The sequence below is a fragment of the Sus scrofa genome, chromosome 13, assembly GCF_054392235.1.
Source record: "Sus scrofa isolate SSC_HxYL_T2T_F1_AM1 chromosome 13, Sscrofa_HxYL_maternal_Yorkshire_Landrace_v2.0, whole genome shotgun sequence".
In the NCBI taxonomy this organism is placed as follows: domain Eukaryota; kingdom Metazoa; phylum Chordata; class Mammalia; order Artiodactyla; family Suidae; genus Sus; species Sus scrofa.
The window spans coordinates 207538903-207561991 of NC_139395.1; the positions used below are offsets into that span (position 1 = coordinate 207538903).

The 23089-nt window shown below is 41.7% G+C and overlaps 1 long non-coding RNA gene across 7 annotated transcripts in view; it reads right to left on the reverse strand.

The window, feature by feature from the left end:
- LOC106505844 (uncharacterized) overlaps positions 1 to 23089 on the reverse strand; it is a 458785-nt gene that overhangs the window by 383085 nt on the left and 52611 nt on the right. For 3 of the 7 annotated variants that reach the window (XR_014825111.1, XR_014825114.1, XR_014825112.1), the window contains exon 2: positions 11127 to 11181. The exons of 3 other annotated variants lie outside the window; for them this stretch is intronic. This is a non-coding gene — a long non-coding RNA (uncharacterized LOC106505844). Of the gene's footprint in view, positions 1 to 11126; positions 11182 to 14681; positions 14796 to 23089 lie in introns of those variants that run through there. One more of the 7 variants, XR_014825118.1, reaches the window with a different exon arrangement.

Sequence of the window (23089 nt, forward strand, 5' to 3'; positions counted from 1 at the left end):
ACATCACAGCTTACGGCAACACCAGATCTTTAACCTACCAAGCGAGGCCAGGATCAAACCTGCATCCTCATGGATACTAGTCGAGTTCTTAAGCTGCTGAGCCACAACGGGAACTCCAGACCTTTCTTTATGAAGACATGGCATTGCTTATATTTCTTTATGAGGCAAGGACTGGTCCCTCTGTTAGAAGACTAAAAAAGTGATAAAAAGAAAACAAAGGATATGTCCTAGCAAAAAAAGTACATTGCACCAAATATTAAAGAAATGTATTAGCACAAATTCCTACATCAAGGACTGAATCGTAGCAACTGAAATCAAGTAACTTCTGATCATTGGCACCATTTGCATGAATCTTTGACATAACTCAAGAGGACTCAAGGCAAATTCAGGCATTTGATTCATCACCTGTGCCTACAGATATATGCCTAGTTCTTACAAGCATCAGATGGATTGTTCAATCATATGTTCCCTGTGAACTGGGCACCTGCCCACCTTGGGACCACCTAATACCATAACCAGGACTACCTAATACCATAACCAGGACTACCTAATACCACAACCAGGGCTACCTAATACCATAACCAAGCTGACCTCTCCTAAGAGCATCACCTGCTGGTTCAGCCACTATGGGTTGAACTTCCAATCTCTTCCTCATTAGAGATTCCAATGCAGGCAAATCATGCATATACTATGTGCTCTTTCTTTTTAGTTTAAGGCAGAAGAGTTTAAAGGATGAGTTTCCTCTCAGCAGTATAGGAGGGTTGGAAATATAAACTAAATAAGGTTCCAAGAAGATGGGAAGTTAAGCACAGCAAAGACAAGATGAATGAACTAAGGCATTCAGACGGGTTGGTCACTTATTTTCTGATACTTTAGCAACCCAATGAAGAGAAGAGCTTGAAGAGAAGGTCTGTAAGATGAAGACAATGATGGGGATGGGGAAGGAGCCCTGGTTAAATATGAGTTGTAGGTGCGATCAGTCCAGGGGGGACAAAGGGAGAAAGTCAGTCCTTAGATTTAGGGTCTAAAAATTCAGAGGAGACTCTGATCACAGCAAAGAATAAAAGAAGAGTGTCTGGAAAAGACTGAAAAGAAATTGGCAAAAAGAGGAAATCATTCATTGTAGAGAAGCAGAGGGGTTGGGAGCAAACAGGGAAAGGAAATTCATGTGGCAGTGAGAGAGGCTCAGGAACTGGCCCAAGAGAGAATTGTGAAGGTAGAGAAAATTGAGTTAGGAAGGAGCAACGAGAAGACAAGAAATTCTTAATGGTCAGGCAACAAGAGCAAAACCAATACGCCCTAGTTGATATGCATGCGTTGCATTGTATTCAAGTCTTTGAAACATTTCCTGTGAAACCCAAACCTCAGGCATGAAAATTACAAGTCAAACCTCTCCATCCTGGGGCACCTAAAAATAGCATCCAGGTACTGGGGAGAGCTGAGAGGAGGCTGGAGCTGAGTGGCGTGAAGACCCACTCTTTAGATCCAGAAATCACACAATCCAGCAAGTGATGCCAAGTCAGAGAAGCCTGGGCTGCTGGTGAGGCCCCTCTCCAGCGCTGCCAAGACTGACTGCACTTCCGCTCCAGGTAGTCAGATGAGAAGTGCCGAATAGCCAGTTTTCGAAGTACAACTGTCATCATCTATGAAGAGGTGCCCTCGGATGTCCCTTTGAGCTCTAAAGTCCCAGGATCGGGGCCAGCTTCCTGGTCATGCAAGCTGTGCATTTGAACAGGGCCCCATTCTCAGGTGGGTCCTGCACTTGATGTAATGCTCTGTGGCTGCCGTCTTGAACTTCGTAATAGGTTGTGTTGTTGGTTTTATTAACAAGGGCCCAGCGTTTTTATTATGTACCTGGCCTCCCAACTTACGGAGCTGGTCCTGCCTGAGATCTGTGTCCTTCACTCAGGCTGGATAAGGACTGATGTGTCATCACTTCTGGGATTACCATTGATGGCTTTACTCCAAGACTTCCTTCCTTGGAGCACAGACTACTGCACCGAGTTGCAGAAGGTTCACGATGCAGTAAGGGTCAAGATGTCTCACAGCTCCTGTCTGGACTGAGAAGGAGAAGGAGCTGCAATAATAACTCCCCACTCCCAGGGTGGGAAGGAGGATTGTGACGGTTCATTTTATGTGTCAGCCTGACTGGGCTCCACAGTGCCCAGGTTTTTGACTGTTTTCTTAGCGTGTCTGTGAGGGTGTTTCTGGATGAGGTGAACATTTGAATCAGAAGACTGAGTAAAGCAGAAAGCCCTCCCCAGTGTGGATGGATGTTTCAGGCCTCATCTAATCTGTTGTAGGCCTGGATAGAATAAAAGACTAAGTAAGAAAAAAAATTGGGGCAGGGGGCCTACCCCTGCAGCATACTGAAGTTCTGGGGCCAGGAATCAAACCCACGCCACAGCAGCAACCTGAGCCACTGCAGTAACAATGCTGGATCCCTAACCTGCTATGCCACAAGAGAGTTCCAAAAATCCTTTCTCTCTGCCTGATTTTTTTTTTTTTTTTTTTTTTTTGCTTTTTAGGCCTGCACCCATGGCATATGGAGGTTCCCAGGCTAGGGGCTGAATCAGAGCTACAGCTGCCGGCATATACCACAGCCACAGCAATGCCAGATCCAAGCCGAGTCCTCAACCTATGCCACTGCTCATGGCAATGAGCAAAAGCCAGGGATCAAACCTGCAGTCTCATGGATTCTAGTCGGACTCGTTTCTGCTGTTCCACGAAGGGAACATTGCCTGGTTACCTTTAAGCTGGGACATCAGTCTTCTCCTGTCTTCAGACTAGAACATGAACTCACACCATTGGTTCTCCTAGGTCTGGATTTCTTAGTCTCCATAATCATGCAAATTAATTCTTTATAATAAATAAATAGATAAATATGTATATAATTATGTAATAATATATATTATGTAATAACATAAATAGAGAAATACATATAAAAGTATATGTAACATATAACAATAATATAATAAATATATATATACAATTAATTATATGTAATAATATAACACATATGCATATATATCTTCTTTCGGTTCTATTCCTCTGGAGAGCCCTGACTGATACAGTGATGGGAAAGAAAACTGCTGTAGTCAGATGACTTTCTTTGAGGCCTCTGAAGCTTTAATCAGGCTTTATGCCATATTTCTAACGTCAACTATGAGAAATATCAACCCCATGATATTCAAGGTTTTATAACCTTCTGGACTCAGCAAACCTTTCTAGAAGTACCAGAGAGAACTTATTTTAGGCTTTGCGGCTCATAGGATCTCTGCTACAAGGGAGGTTGCCATAATGACACGTGATAACACGGGAAAAAGCAGGCGTAGATGACATGTCAACCAGGAGGCCTCTCTGTATGCTGATACGATTTTCATTGTCAAAAAGATGGTGCCCAGGATTCAGCCCAGGGGTCAGAGTTTGCAACCCCTCCTCTAGAAGGAAGAATCATCTCATTGGATCAAAGATTGCAGTAAAAATCAGATGATCTGAAGTTTGTCCTTTTGGTTGCCTATGTCATGTAATCCCAACCAAGTCCTTCCTTGGTGACTCAGTTTCCCCATCTGCTGTGCAAAGACTTTCTTCCATTTCTTATCTGATATCTGGAAGGAGCGTAGACAGCCTTGAGGGAAAAGCACACAGCCTGGCCTGGAGAGGCTTGCCTGCCTCTCCCCATCCTGTCCCCCTCAGTTGCCACGTGCACATGTTTTATAAAACATGGAGTATTTATAAAACACTGTGGAGGCAAGGGCCAGTGAGAGCTTGCAGCAGGTTGCATAAAAGATTAGGAGTCAGTAAGATAAAAAGGAGTCAGAACTTGGAAGGAGAGATGTTGACTATCACATGGGGCGGCACATTGGAAAGATGGATATGGGAATGAAAAGAGTTTGAGGCCAAACCACGGAGAATTCAACCCAATGAGATCACTAGACTGAGGTAGGAAAAGAAACATCATGATAGACTTCCAAATGTGTTTTCAGTCTCTGCTCATTAGAAATAAAATCTCTACCATTGTGTATTCCTTACACTCCCAGGTAATTTGATACTCGCTCTGGGGTAAAGCTGAATATCTTAGCTTGTCCTAAGAAAAGATGTTGCCCTCAGCTTGCTGACAACCTTCAGAAACTCACGCACAAGGAGAGGAATGTGGTTTCTCTCCTGGAGATGCTATCTCTAGTACATTATGTTTCACAAGCCTTTACTGCCATGGCCCTAGTTAGTCACATCAGTAGCTATTCCTGTCACACTTTTAAGTCTTTGCTCAAGAAGACAAAGAACATGCCCGTGAATATTTGAAAAGGTCTACAATATTTTCTGCTTGACATATGAAGGTTATTCAAACCACAGCCTATCTGAAAAATTAGAGTCTGAGTTTGTCCTTTGCGTCCAGCCCACTATAAAAGGCAAGTCCTCTGTCACCTGCTGCACACTGTTAGGATTCAAAGGGTCCCCAAAACTCACCAAATAAGGAAAATAAGGTCTAGAGGGGATATCTGTTTATTCAAAGGTTCTAGAACAAATTGGAATTAGTAGCATGTCAAAAATTCAGAAGAATTATTAAAATATCTCTGCAATTACAGAGAGCTAGTGCATCGATTTCAGCGTGGAGGAAACAGGAAGTTTAAGAACAGGAAGCTTAGAGAGAAATGTCACAGAGGAATGTGACCCCTTTCATCTTAGAATGGGTCATTGAGCTTCTCAGTGTCAGGGCTTCTGAAAGCAAAGCTGCATGGGCCCCTTTCCACCTCTGGGACACCCTGTTTGTAGAATAGTAACAAGACCTGTCACTGACCACTCATGTGACATTAGGCAAGTCACTTGCACATTCCAAGCCTCAGCTTCCTCATTGGAAAATTGGAGATAATCCCATGAGCTCAATCCTCGGTGACCAAGGAATAGTGATGTCTGACACGCAGAGGCATCGAGAGGGGAGCTATGTTGGCATAGAAAGAAATGAGGTGATGAGAATGGCCAGGTTCTTTTCAGGGGACAAAAGAGAGAGGCAGATGTGATAGGTGTTTGCAAACCAATGGCTTTCAATTTCAAGCACCAGCTACTCTCTCCCTAAAGTGATTGCTGGCCATTGCAGCCTATTTAGACCACAAAGGAACAAGCCAAAAATGAGAGGCAGTTAACACACCCCAAGGAAGTCCTCAACCAAGGATTGAAGAGGCTCAACTCCCTCACTCTGGGGGTGAGAGCAAGGACAACAACTCTGGAAGCAAGTTCTAGGGTGTCACCCCGCAGAACAAAACAGCTGCCACACACAGCAGTAACTTGCTTGATCTCACACCCTTTAATATCTTCCTTTTCTTTCCTGTCTCACCTTCCCACTCCTTGCTGTTATTTCCTTGAATCATCTCCTTAAATAAACTACTTAAATTCCAATCCTTGTCTCAGAATCTGCTACTGGGAGGCTCCAACCCAAGGCAGCCAAGCATTAACAACACGTAGCCCAAGAAGCAAGCCTGGGGGTTGTGTCAGAAGGACATAGCATATTTGCAAGTTGTTGTGCATGCATACCTACTGTGTGGAGCAGAGAGCTTAGAGTGAGTTCACTTTAAATACCAAATGTTTCTAATGAGGCTGAAGCTACTAAGAGCCAGAGAGAACATGAGCAGAGTCCCAAGAGGCAGCAAAACAAGATGGTAACAGGGAAGCCCCTTATAATCAATAAGGAATGTCGGGAACAGAAAGAGTAGCTACAGTGGAAACTATTTTAACATCTAACAGGTCTACGCCCATCAAGACATGCACAAAGAATACACAAATTCTTTGCAAGATAAAGAAATTTGTCCTGTTGGTGGTTCACTAACTGGGCTCTGTATTTACTCACTAGGAGAGAATATAGAGAGCAGCTTATTCCCTATTCAATATTGTCCCTTCCTAGAAGTACTCAACAATCCAAACAGAGGCCACCTCTTGTAGGTTGTGACCATCAGGGAAAAGATGGAGACAGGCTCACCATTCTAAGTGGGCCATTCCTGAGTCGATAGGGCTCGCATTTTATGATCATTCCATCTCTTTTCCCCACATGCTTTGGTAAAGTATGCATGTGCAATGACCACTCCATTTACTTCTCTTCCTGACCATGAAGTGTTATTTGTTTTTAAGTATTGCTGACTGACAGAGGGACTCTGAGGTCCATATCCATGACCCATCTGACACTCATAGTATCCTCCTGGGATTCATTGCCTAGTATGATCTCCTCTCCTTAAGTGTGAATAGAAGCTGGTCCTTGCCAGTATAACTGGACAAAGATGGTGGGACATATGTAATTGCACTGCATAAGATTATAACATCTGTCTTGCAAGGAAACTCTTTCCCGTGCTGCCTTTGAGGAAGCAAGTGCTTTTGTTGGGATGGTCCATGTGGTGAGGAACTGGAGGGAAGATTCAGCCAACAGCAAGCAAGAAACTGAGACCCCCAACACATCAAAAATAACGTCAAAAAGAAGTGAATCCTTCCCCGGCCAAGTCTCAGATGAGCCTGCTGCCCATGTGGTAGTCTTATAAGCAGAGGACTAGAGGACCCATCTAAGCCATGCCAGACTCCTGACCTATAGCAGTTGTGAAATAATGTGTGTTGTTTTAAGCTGTTAAGTTTGTGGTGATATTATTACTCAGCAATAGATAACTAATGTGCTAACTAGAATCTTGTATTGACTCATTATTGGATCTTAGTCCTAAGAATTGCAGTGCTTATCTTGAATAAATTCTAACCAATAATCCTTGAGATTAAGCACCAGCAAGGACCCTGACTGATCCACTAGCAGACACAAGATGCCTCCAGAGGTCAGTTATCTAAATCCCACCTGAAACCCCCCAGGTTCCAAAACAAGACCCAATCTCTGGCCTGAAGCTTCTGGCCATTGCCGTCTGGGTGATGCATTAAGTATTCAGGAAAAAATGAAAAGCTGCAAGTTTTATTCTGGGATGTGAGCTAGCTAACATAATATTTGGACTTCTATTTTAGCTCAGTGACAGATCAAGAGTTCCTCTGGTTGTCCTCCCCAAAATGAAGGTCAAGTTCTACAAGAACTTTCAGCAAAGTAGAATAATCCAGAGGTCTGGCTCTGAATAGCACCATATGTGGGCACTAGGACACCCATATTTGGACTCCATTGTCTTTTCTATTCCAGATGGAAATTTCTTAGCATATTATTAAAGTGAGGTTGTGAGTTCCCTTGGAGATGATACAAAATAGTCGTAGATATTTTTTGATCCCTTCCTAATTTAAATATTTCCACTTGGAACAAATCCTCATTCTCTCCCACTTGGTCATCTTGATTCAAACAAGATACCAAGTGAACTGAAAATTTCTCCGCAAAATCATGGAGTAAAGGCTCTCTTGTCCCATGTGGAAAAAAGTCTGCACATACTAAAATTATCCTGCTTAAGGGTTAGCTGTCCAGTTCCAAGGACAAAAATTCAGATCTTCATACTTGTAAAGGTTTCCAATTCTGAATCATTTCTAAATAGGCTTCCTGTGTGAGCAATGGTTTTCGCTGAATGAATTGCATGCAAGGGTCACAGTCGGACTAAACATCCTTTGCCTTTGGGCTAATGGGTTGAATCATAATTAAATTTGGATGAATCAAATCATCAGGCAGCACTCTGGGCGCCATGGGGCAGTGCTTCTAAGGCAGGAGTAACTACTGTCCGAACATGGAATTTGTCTTTAGAGGAAATGAATGGTTTGTATATGCCATGCCTGAAGCAAGCCTTTCTGTTGTTGAAGAAGGCTCATCCAGTTCACAAAGGATGCCACCAGAGGCAGAATTTGGGGGTGGCTCCTCCACTCTTGAGCATTCCACAAACCCTCCCCCATGTCCTACTTGTCAATGGGCCACTGGGCTTACAGTTGGTGGGAAAAAAACCCTTTGGGACTTTCCCTCTTCTCTATGTCCCATGGCCACCCAGTCTCCTTGGGTGCCTTATTTCCCACTCTTTAGGCTCTTCTTCATCAGTTTTGCTCACTTGTTCAGTTTTACCTGTTTCCAGGGGAAGGGGAAAGGATAGGGAACGAGGCTTCCTGATGAATAGACACTAAGATCTTTACAACCACTTTTCTGGGGATATCTCCTGAGCATAATTATGCTTTATCGGTTGCTTCCTCCACTTAGAATCAGCACCAAATGCCACCGCTCTTCTCTTGCTCAAGCCATGATGCAAAATGGAGAATGAAGGTTTTAAAAAAAAAAACCCATATCCTAATCTAAAAACTGATACAGATGAACTTGGTGACAAAACAGAAACAAGACTCACAGAGAGTTCCTGTTGTGGCTCAGTGGTAATGAACCCAACTAGTATCCATGAGGATGCAGGTTCAATCCCTGGCCTCACTCAGTGGGTTAAGGATCTGGTATCACCATGAGCTGTGGTGTAGGTCACAGATGCAGCTCCAATGTGGCATTGCTGTGGCTGTACGTAGGCCAGCAGCTACAGCTCCAATTAGACCCCTAGCTGGGAACTTCCATATGCCACAAGTGCAGCCATAAAAAGCAAAAAAAAAAAAAAAAAAAAAAAGGAAGAAGACTCATAGACATAGAAAACAAACTTATGGTTACCAAAGGAGGAAGGAGAGAAGGATAAATTAGAAGTTTGGGATTAACAAACTTTAGAAAATAAACAACTAGGACATGCTGTATAGCACAGGGAACTATATTCAATATTTTGTAATAACCTATATTGGAAAAGGATCTGAAAAAGAATATATAGATATATACAGATATATATATGAATCACTTTGTTATATACCAGAAACACAACATGGTAAACCAAATATACATCAATTTAAAAAAAAAAAAACCATACCCTACTCACTAGAATTTATGGAGCATTTAACTACATGCCAGACCCTGTGATAAGTACTTTAGAAATATGTCAATTCATCCTCACAAATACCCTGTTATTCCTACAGTATAGATACGCTTTTGAGACACAGCAAGCACACAATTAGTAAGTGGCAAACCAAGATTCAGATCCCCATTTGTGGTCACCGCTGTGGTCTGGGAACAGGAATCTTAACAGCCAAGTGCTGTATTACGATATCGGAACTTAGACTGTCCAGAGTTACGATGCAGGGAGAGATGGATCAGAAGTATAAATTCAGACTTTTTTTTTATTAGTCTTGAGTAGATGTTTTCAGTTGGAGGTGATTTGCACTTGCTGATGTCTGGAGGTACTTTTGTTTATCACAACTGGGGGTCTTCTACTGGCATCTAGTGGATAGAGGCCAGAGCTGCTGCTACGACTCTGCTGCTAAACATCCTACAAGGCCCAGGATAGCCTTCCCATGGCAATTACCCGGCCTAGGATGGAGACACCCACTCTAGGGTTTAGTCTGGTTGACTCATCCTCTCCTCACTCCATCCTTTGTTGTGGATTTTTATTCTCTCTGTCCATTGTAAGAGCCTCATGTTAATCTTTTGGGGTGAGGCTCCCCATGTCCTTTAAGGAGAAGGTGAATAACAGACAAACAAACTGACTTTCAAAGAATCTCTTGAGAGGATAGCACCTTGTTTGGAACAAAATGCTCTGAGGGTACTATTTGGGCAACCTTGACCCCATGGGCCAAGTGTCTGCCTGAATACCCATCACTTTCAGGACTGGTGCTTCTGGGAATCTAAAGCCGGGACAGTGTTTGGGGGTGGGGAGAGTGCTTGCCTTAGAACATGCTGTTGCAATGAGAAATGTTGAAAGGGGAAAAAAAAACAACAACCTGTAACCTGATGCCAGTCTCAAATAATCTCTGCTAACCAAAAATCAAGAGAAAGTGAAATAACTTCCATCGCACTCAAACAGCATGTCCTCTGGGATTTGCAAGACCAAAAAAGACAATATGGAGAAAATGCACAGCTCTGTGGTTCTGAAATCAAAGCCCAATTAGTCAGAAGATAAATTCAAGAGACTTCAGTAATAAAACATATGACCCAACCCTGTCTCTATTAAGCAAGCCCAAAACATCAAAAAAGGATAGACCATAAGGCAACTTGAGTTGAGAACATCTTTGTTTATATTACAGGATTTGCAGGTAAGCTTTGAAATCACTCTATCGACTAAAGAAAATATTTTAATTGGCCTTTAAAATAGTCTTATGGAGCAAAGTCAGCTTACTTAAAATGTTGCCTGACTTGTCTCTGGTTATGACAGCTCGTTATACTGTCTTAACTCCATAAGAATTATTAATCATTATGTCAGTTTTTTTAAAATCATTCCAGATTTTATCCAATTCTGGGTAGTGGTTATTTATACATTAAAATGTTCTTAACAGCTCCATGTCAAAGGAAAAATCTGGAATGAGTTATAATTATGACTTCATTTAATATCTTTTCAAATTATAACGTTGGGGGAAATTTTGCTCATCTAATTCTTTGAGCCTGGGATATCTTTTTATCCACTTTCCTGTCTCCCCAAATTCTCCTTATCATTCAAGACCTAACTCAGATACCACTTTCCTCCATGAAACTATTCCAAATGCTTCATCAGCATTAACCAAACGTTCCTCTTTGCTCTCAAGACACTGAGCATTTATCATGATCATTTTGTCTTATGTCAGAGTTACTTGCCTGTGTCTATCTTCCTGAGTTGAAATAACTGCAGTGGAACAGACAGGATCTTATACATCTTGCATCCCAGGAAACGGATAGGGTGCCTGGTGCTACTAAGCATCCCACAAAGATTGATTAAGTTACATGAAATGGTACAAGTTTGACTTGACATAAAGTGTTTTTCAGCTTGTTCTCTTGGGTTGTTTGAAGTGGTTTGTTCATTTCAATAATTATGAAACCCAAACCTCAATCAGTGAGGACAAATAGTTCTAGGGGCTTCTCTCCTCTTGTCTGAATTTTGAGTTCCAGTAAGTGCCAGGAGATAAGGAAAACATTTTCTGATGCTTGCTGTCTCAGACTGGGATCACACCAGATACAAAAGTCCAAGTGGGTGAATAATACACTGGATATTTGGCCTGATTTTAGAAGCTTACGGGCCAGCTAGCTAATAATTAATTCAAGTAGACTCTTGTATAAATGCTTTGTTTCAAACTCCCCCACTTGTTCCCTCACTCAGTAATGCCTTCATTTATTATTAACAAATGACGTTTGAACCCATAGTACTTACTAGACATCTTTAGCAACTGGAACTCCAGGGCTCAATAAGGACATAGAACTGACTCCTATAAAGAAATGTAGGAGGACATTAGCAGAAGATTCTAACTTTTAATATTCAAACATCTAAAAGATTAGTTTAGCAGAAACTATTCACCCAGAATATGTCATGGGGGAGAATGAAGAGTTTGTTTTTCAGCAAAGACGAGCTATTCTAATAATTTCATCTTACAAGGACACAACGTGCCATTGAGATAGTATAAATACAGGCTAAGGTCACCAGCCATGCACAACAGGAATAAGTGCAGAGAGGAATCCAGAGACAGGGTCCATCTCTGGGAAATCCCACCTACAATGCTCTACCAGGTCCTGCACCAGCCTCTCCACCGCTACTCCCTGAAATCTGATGTGAAGTTGGTTTCCTATGAGCTGAACCCTGATGTCCTGGAGCAAGCAAACTACTCCCCGGCTGCAATTTGTGGCTGGGATTCTGCTTACAAATATTGAGAACGGCACAGAGCTTTTGGATGCTGTGAGATTTATTTTTGCAGAAAAAGAAATCAGAGCAGATGCCCAAATGCTCCTCCTCGTAAGCACTTTTTAAATTTTACTCCCTTTTATTTTCTTATTGTAGTTGATGTATAATATTATATGCTGCAGGTATACACACCACAGAGCGATTCATGGTTTTGAAAGGTTATTACCCCATTTAGTTATTATAAAATATTAGCTATATTCTCCACGTTGTATCTTTGTTGCTTATTTTATACACAGTCGTCTATGCCTCTTACTTGCCTACCCTATGTTGCCCCTCCCCCTCCTCACTGGTAACCACTGGTTTGTTCTCTATGTCTGTGAGTTTGCTTCTTTTTGTTATATCCACTAGGTCTTTTTTTTTTGTATTTTTTTAGATTCTAAATATATGTGATATCACACAGCATTTATCTTTCTCTGTCAGACTGACTTCACTTAGTAGGATCATTTCTGTTCCTGCAGATGACAAAATTTTATTCTTTTTATGACTGTCATACTCCATTATACATATATACTATATAATATATATTGCATCTTCTTTATTCATATGCGTTCTTAACCCTGCAACTCTGGCTAAAGCCAGGGGCTGACCTGTCACATCAGTGTTCAGCTGTATCCGCCCACCTCACGGTAGGGACAGAGTGAAATGTAATTCAAAGACCTTCATTGTCCACAAGGCTGCTGTGTATAATCCTATTCTTGGAGAAACTCACACAAGTGTGGGAAGAGTAAGGGAAGGCCTGTGGACTGTGGTTATCCTATTTATTATTGAACATGTTTTTCAAAATGTGTTTGGTTTTCAGTAAGCATTGGGTGTATTTGTTAGAATGCTTTGGATGCACGTCATAGAACATCCAATTTGTTGTAGCTCAAACAATAAGAAACCTTGTGACAGAGCAATGCAGGGTTTAATTCAGGAATAAACAATATCAGCAAAGCCTGTGGTACTTTCTGTAGCTCAGTTTTACCATCTTCCATCCATCACGTGACTCCTGTTATGGTCAGAACATGGCTGCAGCAGCATCGGATGACAGCTCTAAACACAGCAATATGTAGTGAAGAGGAGAGAAGTTTCCCTCTGTGTCTTAATTGTTCTGAGTGAGGAAATTACCATAAGCTCCCCGCCAGGACTTCTCATCAGGTCCTGTTAGCTGGATTTAGTCACGTACTTATTCCTAACTCAATACCTGCAGAGGGAATAAATCCATTGTGATTGCCTTAAACCAGTCATAATTCACTCCCTGGGGTCCATAGAGCCTGTGACCTATCCTGCACTCATGAGAAGGTGACCCCAGGACAAAAATCAAGCCTCGAGGAAACAGATGCTTAGGGTTGGCAAGCAACTCTCACAACAGGGTTCAAGGGTACATTTGGCAGGAGAAGGAAACTGGTCATAAATGACGGGCTTTTGCTATTAAAGAATAAACCAGTCTTGACCTCCCAATGATGAAAGATAAAGCCATCAAACAGTTTGATTTCCAAGAGGTTTTCCAAAGCCTAGCTAGCGAATTCACTTATTTACTCACTCAAGTTAGCAAGGCTTTTGTGTCTATAAAACACCATTAAAATTCCAAAGCAAATTTCCAAATTCTAAGTAGCGTCTTTACCTGTGGACAAGACCTCCAACATTTCATGAGAACCTTTATTTTAAAACATAAATAGGAGTTCCCATTGTGGCGCAGTGGCTAACAAATCCGACTAGGAACCATGAGGTTGCGGGTTCAGTCCCTGCCCTTGCTCAGTGGGTTAACGATCCGGCGTTGCCCTGAGCTGTGGTGTAGGTCGCAGACGTGGCTCGGATCCCATGTTGCTGTGGCTCTGGTGTAGGCCGGTGGCTACAGCTCTGATTGGACCCCTAGCCTGGGAATCTCCATATGCCAAGAGAGCGGCCCTAGAAAAGGCAAAAAGACAAAAATAAAAAATAAATAAATTTCATACAGAGAACAGATCCGTGGTTGCTGAGGTAGGGAGGGTGGGGTGGATGAAATGGGTGAAGGTGGTCAGAAAGTACAAACTTCCAATTATAAGATGAATAAGTGCTGAGGAAGCAAAGTAGAGCGTGATGACTATGTTTATTAACAGTGTGTTGTATATTTGAAAGCTGCTTAAAGAACAGGTCTTAAAAGCTTTCATCACACAGAAGAATTTTTTTTTTTTTTTTTTTTAGGGCCACATCCACAGCATAGTTGCCAGGCTAGAGGCCAAATCAGAGCTGCAGCTGTTGGCCTACACCACAGCCACAGCAACATCACATCTGAGCTGCATCTGCGACCTACACCACAGCTCGCCCCAACACCAGATCCTTCACCCACTGAGCCATGCCAGGGATTGGACCTGCATCCTCATGGATACTAGTCAGTTTCGTTACTGCTGAATCCCAGTGGGAACTCCTCCCCAAAATTTTTTGTAACTAGAGTGGTGATAGGTGTTTACTAGGCTTATTGTGGTGATTATTTCACAAATTATACAAATATTGAATCTTGTGTTATACACCTGAAACTAACATAACATTATATCTCAATAAAAATGTCAAATTTTAATGTTTGAAAATGATCTCTGCAGTATAAAACAATAGCCCTAAATTTCTAGATTTCATATCATTTTCTCAAATATCAAATTTTCAAAAGGCAGAACACACTTCCTGAAATCCACAAAACAAATGCTGGACTAGGTAAATATAGTTTATCTCTTTTGCCAACCTTGTCTTTTTTTTTTTACAGCTACCTGCAACTGCATATGGAAATTCCTGGGCTGGGGGTCAAATCAGAGCTGTAGCTGAGGCCTACGCCAAAGCCACAACAACACAGCATCTGAGTTGCCCCTGTCACCTGTGGTGCAACTTGTGTCAACACTGGATCCTTAACCCGCTGAGCAAGGCCAGGGATCAAACCCTCATCCTCACAGAGACAATGTCAGGTCCTTAACCTGCTGTGCCACAGCAGGAACTCCCAAGCTTGTCTTAATACTGAAAGGCCAGTAAAAGAACAATCCCCCTCGTCCGGGCTCGGAAGAGGCGACACCCCAAATCACTCACGAGAAGCGGTCTTGATGCAAACAGCAAGAGGATTTTTATTCCAAGCGCGCTGGGGCCCACAGTCGTACGACACGCAGGGGTAGAGGACTGCGGCCCCGAGTGCGGAATCGGGACAGCTTTTATGGGGTTCACAACAAAGCCTGTGTGTCGCAAACCAATCATTTTAAAATATCGAGAGCCCGCGCTCTGTGGACCAATCATTTTAAAATATCGAGAGCCCGCGCTCCGTGGACCAATCATTTTAAAATATCAAGAGCCCGCGCTCCGTGGACCAATCATTTTAAAATAGCTCCGGAGGTCCGCATCTGCGTGGGCTCCTGGGCAGAGTGACAGATTGCAGCTGAGATAGGTCACTAGGGCTTTCAATGTGTAATCAATTCTTCTATGGTGCCAGTCAGTTTTACAGAATCCAGATAAGCGATTAGTCAACTCATTTCCTGTTATCTTACTTAGGCCAGGATAGCAGGCCCTGGAACAATAGGAAGTGTGACCTTCTACCTATTTACTGGCAGCAAGCAGGGTCTGGAATTCGGGGGCATTTAGAGCTTTTTATTAACTTCCTGGGTTCTGGGAGGGTTAGGTTGCATTTTCATCCTTTCAAAACCTCCCTGTTTTTTTATCTTTAATACATTAAAAAGTTGGAATCTCAAGTTAGCGGGAATAAAGAACTTCTTGGAGATTTTTATTGAGGTAATTACAAATTCACATGCAGTTATCAAAAATAAAACAGAGGAGTTCCCGTCGTGGCGCAGCGGTTAACGAATCCGACTAGGAACCATGAGGTTGCGGGTTCGGTCCCTGCCCTTGCTCAGTGGGTTAACGATCCGGCACTGCCGTGAGCTGTGGTGTATGTAGGTTGCAGACGCGGCTCGGATCCCACGTTGCTGTGTCTCTGGCGTAGGCTGGTGGCTACAGCTCCGATTCAACCCCTAGCCTGGGAACCTCCATATGCCACGGGAGCGGCCCAAAGAAATAGCAAAAAGACAAAAAAAAAAAAAAAAAAAAAAAGATGAACAATAAGAATATAATGTACATCACGGGAAAATACAACCATTACTTTGTAATAACTTTAAATTGAGTGTAAACTATGAAAGTATTGAATCACTCTGTTGTACACCTGAAACTAATATTGTAAATCAACTGTACCTTAATTAAGTAATTAATATAATACAAAAAAAGATAACATTACTCTAATACCCACTATAGAAATGTAATTTTCTGAAAATACTGATGTTCTCTGCTGCAGGATACACATTACTTTGATATAAGAAAAACTGATGATATTATTAAATCAGTTTTCAAAAATGTTTCTATGAAGTTTACTAACAGGTTTTTTGGGTTTGTTTGGTTTTTTGTTTTGTTTTGTTTTTTGTTTTTTTCACAAAAGCCAAGTAGGAGTTCCCATTGTGGCTCAGCAGTAACAAGCCCGACTAGTATTCACAAGGATGAGAGTTCCATCCCTGGCCTCGCTCAGTGGGTTAAGGATCTAGCATTGCCATGAGCTGCAGTGTAAGTCACAGAGGTGGCTCAGATCCTACATTGCCGTGGCTGTGGCATAGGCTGGCAGTTGCTATTCCAACTCAACCCTGGCCTGGGAACTTTCAGGGGGCCCGAGGTACACCTCCCCCCAAAAAAAGCTAAGGTATTAAAACAACCTAAGGCTGTCAATGGATGAATAGATTTTTTAAATGTATATTTACACCATAGACATTATTCAGCCTTTAAAAAGAAGGAAATCTTGTCACTTGTGACAGCACGAGGGTATTATGCTAAGTGAAATATGCCAGAGAAAGAAAAATACTTCACGGTATCATTATATGTGCAATCTTAAAAAAAAAAAAAAAAAAAAAAAAAAAAAAAAAAAAGGCAAACTCCCGTCATGGCGCATCAGAAATGAATCCGACTAGGAACCACGACGTTGCCGGTTCGAACCCTAGCCAAGGATCCAGCATTGCTGTAGGCTGTGGTGTAGGTCACAGATGCGGCTCGGATCTAGTGCTGCTGTGGCTCTGCCATAGGCCAGTGGCAACAGCTCCAATTAGACCCCTAGCCTGGAAACCTCCATATGCCACGGGTGAGGACCTAAAAAGACCAAAAAAAAAAAAAAAAAGGCAAACTCACAGAAACAAAGAGTAGAGGAGTGCGTGTCAGGGGCTGAGGGGTGAGGGAAAAGGGGGGAGGTTGGTAAAAGTGTACAAACTTTCAGTTATAAGATGATAAGTTCTGAAGATCGAATGTATAACCTGGTGACTATAGTTGATAGCACTGCGTTGTATGTTTGAAAATTGCTAAGAGAATAGAACTGAGTATTACTACTAAAAAAAGCAAATATGCAAGATGACTGAATGTGTTAATTACCTCAGTAGAGAGAATATTTACATAATGCATATATATATTGAATTATCACATTGTATGCTTTAAATATCTTGCAATTCTGTCAATTATAGCCGAAAAAAGGACCATCTCATAAGACTAAGTTGTTGATAGAAGCTTGAACTACCTAAAAGAAACCCCATACAATGAAAACGTAGGTATTTCTTTTCTTAGACTTCTCCTGACGCGCATCCATCAATTTTAGGATGGGAAACGACATAATATTGGGGGGGGGAATTTTTCCCAGATGGAATTTGAAAAAGGCAATGATCTAATCCTTTAAAAATTATCGCCATGAGGCAGTTGAGAAGAACGGAACTTTACAGAACAGCAAGCATAGCTACAGATTTACATAAGCAAAGAAGAAGAGAAAAACTTCTCAGAGAGCCTTCAACCACAATCTTGTTGCAAGAAGACAAGATTTCTTTCTCCTTGCAACAGGAAGCCCCAAGTGAAGGGAGCACAGTGTCAGAGTGAAGAAATGAATCCATATGGGAACACAGTCAATCTTAATGGAATTCCTGGAGGCCAGAGTCATGACCCTAAACCTCTTTAGGGAGAAGAATGAACGCAACAACAAATGTGGAAGAAGGGAGAAAATGACTATAACTTTCTTTTGGAAAATTAAAAACTGGGGTAATTCTGTAAAACGCAAAAAACAAAGCCTCCCTTGTAAAACACGCTATAAAACTGACCGTGACGTCTTGTAATGAAACATATTGATTGAAACTTATTAGGAGAAAGAACATTCAACCAAAACAAATGTGCTGGAGTAAATTTAAAAAAAAAAAAAAAAAAAAAGAACACTTGAAAGTAACATCTTTGCTGTCACAGAAATAGATGTGAATTCCTGTCCTATATAAAAAGACTCATGAACTAAAGGAAGCTTTTCTCCTCTAAAGCTTTTAAGTTTCCAATTAATGACACATAAGGAGGGGTTTGACCTGGAATTTCTCCAGGGGGCCCAGAATTCAAATTCGTTCTGCTTAAAAGGAAATGAATGGCCAGTGTCATTTTTTTTGAAAAGCAAGCAAAGACATTTCAAAGTGCGGCATGTTTAAAAATTGAGGAGTACCTATCTTACTAGATGAGGGATGAGACAGGCAAAAATCAGAAGAGCTATCATTGTCCTGGGGATTGCAGAGATCTAAATAACATAGATGAGACCCACAAATAAAATAACTCCAAATCACTCGAGACCAAAATCGCTACAAGAGGAATATACAAGAGTGGAAAAGATGAAGAAATGGGGTAAAATCATAGGGTACGGGTTACAGGCTGGTCATTAAAACATCAGTGCAATAATGATCACTTACCAGTTTCAATGGAAGGAAAAAATAATTTTTAAAAGAAGAAAATGTGTTGTGTTCTCGGAACTATCTAAGCAAGAGGAGGCCCATTATAGTCTTCAGGAAAATATGTCATCGTCTGAAGCAGCAGGGGCAAGAGAAGGGAAAAGAACTTGCTTTTATTGGACAAGCACATGGCCAGACATGAAACTTGGTTTCTGTTTGTGCTTTTTTATTCGATCCCCACAACAATCATGGTAAAAGATGTTACTGATTCCATTTTACAAATGTGAGTAACAATTTCATGAGTCCTTATCATATGCCAGGTACTATGCTAAAGATTTTGCATGGGCAAGTTCCCACTGTGATGCAGTGGGTTAATGATCCGGCGTTGCTACAGCTGTGGCAGAGGTCGCAGCTGAGGCTCAGATTTACTCCCTGGCCCAGGAACTTCCATAGGCCTTGTACAGTAAAAAAAAAAAAAAAAAAGACTTTGCATGGATTATCTATCTCATCTAAGCCTCATAGCAACTGTTAAGTGAGTGCCAATGTTATCCCATTTTACAGAAGTGGAGACTGAGTTTCAGAGTTTTGAAGTCACTTGTCTATGATGACACATGTATTAACAGTGGAGCTGGGATTTCAAGAACCCAGGACTCCTCACAGCATATGCTCTTCCCACTATACTAAATGAAAAAATGCAAATGAGAAGGAAATCTAGAAAGCATGTCTAAAAGGAAACTGAAATGCAAACCAAAACTACCATGAGATACCACCTCGCACCAGACAGAAAGGCCATCATTAGTAAGTTCACAAATAACAAATGCTGGAGGGGTGTGGAGAAAAGGGAACCCTCCTGCACGGTTGGTGGGCATGGAAGCTGGTACAACCACTATGGAGATCAGTATGGAGGCACCTTAGAAATCCACGCATAGAACTACCATATGACCCAGCAGTCCCACTCTTGGGCATATATCCAGACAAAACTCTACTTTAAAAAGACACATGCACCCATGTGTTCATTGCAGCTCTATTCACAATAGCCAAGACATGGAAACAATCCAGATGTCCATGACAGATGATTGGATTAGGAAGATGTGGGATATATACACAATGGAATACTACTCAGCCATAAAAAAGAACGAAATAATGGCATTTGCAGCAACATGGATGCAATTAGAGATCTTCATACTAAATGAAGTAAGTCAGAAAGAGAAAGACAAATATATCATGGGTGAAACTAGAGACTCTCATACTGAGTGAAGTAAGTCAGAACGAGAAAGACAAATACCGTATGATATCACCTATATCTGGAATCTAATATAAGGCACAAATGAACCTTTCCACAGAAAAGAAAATCATGGACTTGGAGAATAGACTTGTGGGTCACCAAGGGGGAAGAGGATGGAGTTGGATGGTTGGGGAGCTTGGGGTTAATAGATACAAACTATTGCCTTTGGAATGGATTAGCAACGAGATCCTGCTATGTAGCACTGGGAACTATGTCTAGTCACTTATGATGGAGCATGATAATGTGTAAAAATAGAATGTGTACATGTATGTATAACTGGGTCACCATGCTGTACAGTAGAAAAAAAATTGTATTGGGAAAATAGCTATTTTAAAAATAATAATAATAATTAGAAAAAAATAAAATAAAAGGAAACTGAGGGAGTTCCTGCTGTGGCTCAGTGGTAAGGAACCTGACTAGTATCCATGAGGATGCATGAGGGTTCGTTCCCTGGCTTCACTGAGTGGGTTAAGGATCTGGCATTGCTGTGAGCTGTAGGATAGGTCACACACATGGCTCAGATCCTCTAAGGCCGTGGCTGTGTCTGTGGCCGGCAGCTGCAGCTCTGATTCAACCCCTAGCCTGGCAACTTCCATATGCCATGGGCGCAGCCCTAAAAACAAACAAACAACAACAAAAACAACAAAAAAAAAACAAAAAAAAAAAACCCAGGAAACTGATCATGGCAAAACAGCAGTCTGGTTGTGAATCCCAGTTCAGAGCTCCTTCCAGCTCCCAATGGGGCTAGGATAAAACCTGCAAGATCAGCTTTGTCTTTTTCTACTCTCACCAAAATAAAACTTTCTGACCTGAACTTTATTTTCAAAACAAAGTTTTTTCATCCTAAAAAGAAGAGGCATTATATGGAAGTTATTTTAAAATGAAGGCATTAAAGGGAAGTTTTTGAAATGGCCCCCTAAGAATTTTTTTTTCCTAATCAAGTAGGCAGCACTGTTAATCATCAAGGAAATGCAAATCAAAACTGCAAGGAGACCTCATTTCACACCCGTCAGAATGGCTATCGTCAAAATGAACACAAATAGGTGTTCCCTTGTGGCTCAGCAGGTTAAGGATCCCAACCAAAAAATGGGCAGATCTAAATAGACATTTCTCCAAAGAAGGTATACAGGTGGCCAAAATGCATATGAAAAAATTCTCAACATCTGTAATTATTAAAGAAATGCAAATCAAAACTACAGTGAGGAGTTCCCGTCATGGCACAGCAAAAACGAATCCGACTAGGAACCATGAGGTTGCAGGTTCCATCCCTGGCCTCGCTCACTGGGTTAAGGATCCAGCGTTGCCATGAGCTGTGGTGTGGGTCGCAGAGGCAGCTCGGATCTGGTGTTGCCGGGGCTCTGGCGTAGGCCGGCAGCAATAGCTCCGATTAGACCCCTAGCCTAGGAACCTCCATATGCCTCGGGTGTGGCCCTATGAAGACAAAAAACAAAAACAACAAAAAAACTACAGTGAGGTATCAGAGTTCCCGATGTAGCTCAGTGGGTTAAGAATCTGATATAGTGTCCGTGAAGATTCAGGTTCAATCCCTGGCCTCACTCAGTAGGTTAAGGATCCTAGATGCGGCTTGGATCTGGCATTGCCATGACTGTGGCTTGGGATGGCAGCTGCAGCTCTGATTCCACCCCTGGCCTGGGAACTTCCATATGCCACAGGTGCAGCCAAAAAAAAAAAAAAAAAAAAAAAAAAAAGAACTGAGTTCTCAAACCTGCCAAAGGGCGTAGAAGACTCTGGAGGGAAGGCGCCACAAGGAATTATTCCACAGCCACAATACCTCCCTTAGTGTTTGATCACGTCTGCCTTCATGGATGTACAACCTGGCAGGGGAGGTAGACACTGAACAAATAATTCCAAGGATGATAAATGCCATGCAGAAGAAGAGTTATGGAGGATGGGGACCCAACAAAATCTAGGACCAGGGGAGGGGCCAGGGTAATACCTGCCTGAAGGTTTCCCTAAGGAAGTAAGGTTTACGATGAAACCTGAAAAGTCAGAGTGTGAGAAGAGGTTACCAAGCTCTGTGTGTGTGTGTGTGTGTGTGAGAGAGAGAGAGAGAGAGAGAGAGAGAGATGGGGAGTTTATGTATAGCAGATATCAACATCCTTGGAAAGGGGAACCCCCCTACAGACAAAACGATAGGAAATAAAAAGCACAGAACATTCGCAAACTAAAAGAAAACCCCTATACTGGGCACAGAAGGAACAGTGGAAGAGAGGCCTGGAGATGCAGCTGGAGAGGCAGGCAGAGACATTCTGATTTTATTTCTCTGTCTTGTGAGCTATTTAACAAGCCTGCTCATGAGAGATGGATCTGCTCTCGGTGTTCTGCCAAAATCCAGCTCAAGAACCTCCAAGACAAAAGCCCAGACCAAACATGCCATGTACCAAGGCAATGATGCCGTCTACCAGCCTTGCGGGAAAGCGCCCGCCAGCATTTTACCCAAGAATGTTATGGTTCTGCCACGTGGCTGTGAAAGCACATTTCGATTTTCTTTTGTGATTAATCACAGATTATCAGCGTATAGACAAAAGGATTCCTTGCATTGATTTGTGAAAGACAATTTATCAATTCATTTGGGTAGGAATCTAAAGGTCTACTGGTTGCTGGGATTTTACACATTGGCCAAAATTCCACTTCCTTTAACCAAAATTGACTTTCTAATTGATCAACTGAGTTTTTTGGTTTTGTTTTTGTTTTTTTCTTTTTAGAGCCTCATTCACAGCATATGGAAGTTCCCAAGCTAGGGAGTTGAAGCCAAGCTGTAGCTATTGGCCTACACCACAGCCAATGCCACAGCATCACAAGATCTGAGCTATGTCTGAGACCTACACCACAGGTTACAACAATGCCAGATCCTTGACCCACTGAGCAGGTCAGGGATACTGATCGGGCTCATTACCGCTGAGCCACAATGGGAACTCCAATCAACTTAAATTTCTTTGTTTCCAAAGTCCAATCCATAACATACTTACAGAAATTCAGAGCATGCCTAGATTGCAATTCTCTGCCTCTTTTATCTACACCTTAAAAAGGAGTCAGTGATAACATAATTTAACTTAGTAATTCTGAATATGTTTATGTCAAGTCCTCATAGGAATTTTACAAAGTATCTGCTAATGAGATACGGACCAAAAGCCCTCTTTTGCAAGAAAGGTTTACAAAAAATTAAATTCAAGTTTTTCTTGTTTCCCTGCCAAACGTCAGAACAAAAGACTGAAAAATAAGTTGCTGTGTCTAAAGATTACAATTTCCAATTCCACAGACAATTCCAGAAGCAGAAGCAGCCTCAACAACATGGGTTATTTTTTTTTCCACATCCTACCAAATAAACAATTCTAAACACTTAAGAAAATGAGTTCCAAATTGATATCGAATATTCCAGATCTTGAATACATATAGATCAAACACTCAGGGTTACCTAACTAAATTTTGCAATT